The 5,451-nt window shown below is 41.9% G+C and overlaps 1 pseudogene; it reads right to left on the bottom strand.

Annotated features, from left to right (window-relative positions):
• Positions 1-3,840: 3,840 nt before the first annotated feature.
• Positions 3,841-4,597, bottom strand: LOC115895507 (annotated as a pseudogene).
• Positions 4,598-5,451: the final 854 nt, after the last annotated feature.

The raw sequence follows: 5,451 nt of genomic DNA, 5'->3' as shown, positions 1-5,451 counted from the left end.
TGCCTCCATGCCCAACTAGTTTTTTTGAAGGTTTCTTTTTGAGGTGAGAAAAATGTTCTGAGATTGATTGTGTTGATGGTTGCACAACTCTGAATATTCAGGTTGAGTATTATCCAAAATATTTGAGACCAGAAATATTTTGAATTTTAGACCTCTTTTTCAGATTTGGAAATGTTTGCATTAAATTATGTACTTACTGGTTGAGCAACCTAGTCTGAAAATCCAAAATGAACTTTCCTTTGAGTGTCATGTTGGCACCCAAAAGGTTTTGGATTTTGGAGCATTTCAGATTTTTGTATTAGGGACACACAATCTGTACTAAAAACCATTGAATTGTACACTTTAAATACGTTACTTCTATGTTGTTTGAATTATATAATAATAAAGCTGCTACCCAAAAAATGAAAAACAAAAATAATTCAGTTAACATCTTCATAACCTCTTTGGGGCTATTCCTAGGTCCAACAATATTATGTTTTTACAGCTTTTACTGAATACCAGTTGCCAGTTGCAAGGCAGAAGGTTAAACCAATTAAAATGTTACCAGGAGTCTTTAAGAGCTCCCATTTAATTATGTACTTATCCTTATTAAAACTATCTTACCGCCGATGAGATTGCCAGTGACAATTTACATTACTATAAATATAATTAGAAGTAATTAATAGGCGAGTAAGCAGTTGCAGTTGTCTGAACAAAAAATATGGGTATTTTCTTTTTTTCCTTTCTTTTTTTTTTTCTTTGAGACAAGGTCTCACCCTGTCACCCAGGCTGGAGTGCAGTGGTGCGATCTCACCTCACTGCAGCCTCAACTTCCTAGGCTCAAGCAATCCTTCCACCTCAGACTTCTAAGTAGCTGGGGATACAGGTGTGCACCACCATGCCCAGCTAACTTTTGTATTTCTTGTAGAGACAAGAGTTTTGTCACGTTGCCCAGGCTGATCTTGAATGCCAGAGCTAGAGCAATCCACCTGCCTCAGCCTCCCAAAGTGCTGGGATGACATGCATGAGCCACTGTGCACAGCCAATATGGACATTCTTGTTCTTCAGTATTCATTTGTAAGACCTTACTTTAATTCACCTTTTTTTTTTTTTTTTTTTTTTTTGAGTCAGAGTCTCGCTCTTACCACCCAGGCTGGAGTGCAATGGTGCAATCTCAGTTCACTGCAACCTCCATCTCCTGGGTTTAAGCAATTCTTCTGCCTCAGCCTCCTGAGTAGCTGGAATTACAGGCGCTCTACCACACCTGGCTAATTTTTGTATTTTTAATAGAGACGGTTTCACCATGTTGGGCAGGCTGGTCTCGAACTCCTAACCTCAGCTAATCCGCCTGCCTTGGCCTTCCAAAGTACTGGGATTACAGACTTGAGCCACTGTGCCTGGCTATATTTTTTAAATAACTAATAATTGTTTTTTACAATGAATTGTAGTTGTAAAAAATCGAAAGTTTATGAAATTCCCCAAGAAAATAAATAAGACATATAAAGAAAACATATTATCTGTGTATTGGTAAATAATTTCTATTTAGTAATTCTAAATAGTCAAGTTAGACTACCATTCTACACGGCATTTCTAGGTGTGGTAGTTCATGCCTGTAATCGCTTTGGGAGGCCAAGGTGAGAGGATCATTAAGCCCAGGAGTTTGCACCAGCCTAGGAAACACAGAAAGACCCTGTCTCTGAAAAAAAAAAAAAAAAAAAAAAGAGAATAACTAATACATGTTGATCACTCACTGTGTACCAAACATTATACTAAGCATTTTTATTGCATTCTTTTGTGTTTATCCCCACAGCACTCCTCTATAGTAGGTATTTTTGTTGTTCCTATTTTACAAAAGATAAAGAGGTAACGTAAATCCCAATATTGGTCACATAGCTTAGAGGGGCACAGCCAGGATTCAAACTCAACTTGACTGTCTCCAAAGTGTGGTATGCTTTCAATCACTACTCTTTACTGCCTCTGCCTTGGAAGTTTCTGGCTTGCACTAAATTTTAGGACAAAAATAGTCACCTTATGGTGAATTTTGGCTTGTGTTTAATCTTAAAACAAATATTTTTAAAAATCTAATGTGCAGTTGTTATTTGTGTGTCCAAAGAGTAGATTTTTACTGGAAAAGGATTTCAGACTTGTTTTGAGGAGCAGAGTAAGGAAGCACGTGAGAAACAGCTATCAGAGTAAAGACAGTAGGCGAGTGTGATGCCTCATGCCTGTAATCACAGCACTTTGAGAGGCTGAGGCGGGCGGATCACTTGAGGCCAGAAGTTTGAGACCAGTCTGGCCAGCATGGTGAAACCCCATCTCTACTAAAAATACAAAAAGTTAGCCGGACATGGTGGTGTATGCCTGTAATCCCAGCTACTCTGGAGGCTGAGTCAGGACAATCGTTTGAACCTGGGAGGCAGAGGTTGCAATGAGCTGAGATAGCGCCACTGCACTCCAGCATTGGTGACAGAGTGAGACCCTGTCTCAAAAAAAAAAAAAAAAAAAAAAGAAGTATAAAGACTGTATTCTGTAATGCAAAATAGTGTAAAGTGAGACCTCTTCAGAAGTCTAGGAAAATGGAAGGGAATCAAATTGATGGCCAGGAAGTGGTTCGCTATCATTAAATATTTCTAGAAATACTGCCTACATTTCTAGGAATAAAGAAAGCAAGGCTATTTCATGTTTAATGACAAAAGCTTCTAGTCTCCTTTGTCCTAAATGAAATTTTTAGATAATGTTTCCACAAGACAATTTATGAAGGTACTATCTTGTAGGAGAGATATTAAAGCCTACAGCAACAAAAATTATTTACTGTCATAATCGCTTAGCATCTGCCCACACTTTAGGATTCTTTTAACAGCTTCTAAAATATTTTTCATTTATCTATATAGGGATAGAATGTAAGAGGAGTAAATGTCCCAAACTAACTTGGTGTCAAGATACCAAGAGAAAAAAAAAAAAGTCCCCATTCACCAAATAATATAAAGACCTCCTCCTTAATATTAAGTGGGGAAAGTGCTCAGAGGGAATAAGTCAAGGAAGCCTCAAGCTGCCTTTTTTTTTTTTTTTTTTTTGCGGAGACAAGTGAACATTTATTTTTGTGCCTTTCTTCCTATGTGTATTTCAAGTCTTTTTCAAAACAAGGCCCCAGGAATCTCCAGATTCACTTGTGTCCCTGGGCTTGGTCGACTGCTGCAGGAGTCTTAGGGAATCTTGTATGAATGCTAGAGTTACTCATTTACCAACATTAAACCCTACAATAGAAGATGCAACAAAAGCAGGACTCCTTCTTCCATGGAATGTGCTGATTTCAGACAAGGCAGAAGCCAATGTAGGAAAGACTGAAATTTTTTCTTAGAACTGTACTGTAATGAGAGGTGCTTGCCATGAACATAAGCTACTGTCTTGTCTTTTTTTTTTTTTTTTTTTTTTTGAGACAGAATTTCACTCTTGTTGCCCAGGCTGGAGTGCAATGGCGTGATCTCGGCTCACCGCAACCTCTTCCTCCCAGGTTCAAGCGATTATCTTGCCTCAGCCTCCTGAGTAGCTGGGATTACAGGTATGTGCCACCATGCCTGGCTCATTTTTGTATTTTTAGTAGTAACAGGTTTATCCATGTTGGTCAGGCTGGTCTCAGACTCCCGACCTCAGGTGATCCTCCTGCCTCAGCCTTGCAAGGTGCTGGGATTACAGGTGTGAATCACTGTTCCCAGCCAGCTACTGTCTTTGACCCTTCCTTTCCAGTGTTTGAAGGTAAGGCAGGAAATAATCTCTGAAGATACTTGATAAAAATTTCCAAAAAAACAAAAACACATGCTTCCACTTCATTGACAAAAAGTTACTGCAGATTGGCACCTGGGTCTAGTTCAGCTGGTGGATGAGTTGATCGGTGCATTCACCCTGATAGCCAGGTGTGCCCAGCTCCTTGAGAAAGCCCACTCTATTTTTGGTAACATGACAGGCCACTGAGTGGTGGAAAGGGCGCAAGAACCATGAGATCTCCTGGAAATGCTTCCCTGGGAAGGCAATTTCATGAATGAGGTCTTCCAAGCAAATGACACCAAACTTCCCCAAGTGCTCCTCAATCACTGTGCTTTCTGTCAGAGAGATGGTCTTATTCTTGACCTTGGCTTGTCCACGTTTCAAAATTCAAAATTCCTGGACTCCAGATTTGGAAATCCCTAGGTCACATAAGGTTCCACTATATGCAGCATTTTTAGGTTCTAGGGGGTGGCTTTTACAAAGACACCATTAAAAATTGTCTTTAGGTGAAGTCTTGCAATGGTTCTCTGCGCTAGTAAACTCACGCCATCAATCCTTTCGATGGGCACAGCAAAGGCCAAGGAATGTTTATCTGGCAATCCCAAGGCATGCGGTTTCGCTTCTAGTGATCTAAGATGCACCTTGTCATGTTTCTGCCGCCAGGAATCATGTTGGAATGATTCCAGTCGCTTAGACCTGAGCCCTTTTCCTTTCCTCTGCTCGTTCTTTGCCGAAAGTGCCTGCTTTGCCTGGGTGGCTTTGAGGGCTTGATAAGCCTTCCCCTTTTCAGAAGATTTTCTGGAACCAAAGGGATTTTTCTTTGCCCTTGCTCCACCATCTTTCTAGTGGTGCAGCTACTGATCTTGCACAACCCCACCACATGGGGAAGACAGCACTCGCTCTGTTCCCTTGGCCATAGAGACATCAGTTCTAGCTCACACTGGAGGACCCAGAGAGCCAGCCTCCACTTAGCAGCAGTGAGCCACTGAGGTCCTGCTAACCCTGATTCTTGCCAAAAGTTGCAGCGCTTCCAAGCTTTTTAGAGCCTGTGTCATTTTCAAAACCCAGCCCTTTTCTTGTAAGTTAGCGTCATCACACTGGCAGTTTGGCTGTAGACAATAAAGTGCTTCCCACAATGCACCTACAACTTCCACTCTAGCGAAGGTGCTTGACTTCCAGCGTGGCTCTGCTGCCGCCTCAAGCTGCTTTCTAAACTTTGGCCAACACTCAGTATAAACTGGCTTTAGGTTTCTCATATTTAGGGAGTGATTTAGAAACGTCTCCGGCCGGGCGGGGTGGCTCAAGCCTGTAATCCCAGCACTTTGGGAGGCTGAGACGGGCGGATCACGAGGTCAGGAGATCGAGACCATCCTGGCTAACACGGTGAAACCCCCGTCTCTACTAAAAAATACAAAAAACTAGCCGGGTGAGGTGGCGGGCCCCTGTAGTCCCAGCTACTCGGGAGGCTGAGGCAGGAGAATGGCCTAAACCCGGGAGGCGGAGCTTGCAGTGAGCTGAGATCGGGCCACTGCACTCCAGCCTGGGCGGCAGAGCGAAACTCCGTCTCAAAAAAAAAAAAAAAAAAGAGTAGAAAAGTCTCACCAGAAGGGATCATTGGTTTCATGCCTCATTAAGAGGAGCCACGGAGATCAAATAGCAACCACCTATTTGAAAGTAGTATCTCAAAAGACTTCGGTAGAAAGATTTGCC

The sequence above is a fragment of the Rhinopithecus roxellana genome, chromosome 2 (assembly GCF_007565055.1).
Source record: "Rhinopithecus roxellana isolate Shanxi Qingling chromosome 2, ASM756505v1, whole genome shotgun sequence".
Lineage (NCBI taxonomy): Eukaryota > Metazoa > Chordata > Mammalia > Primates > Cercopithecidae > Rhinopithecus > Rhinopithecus roxellana.
This window is presented reverse-complemented; position numbering and strand designations above follow the sequence as displayed.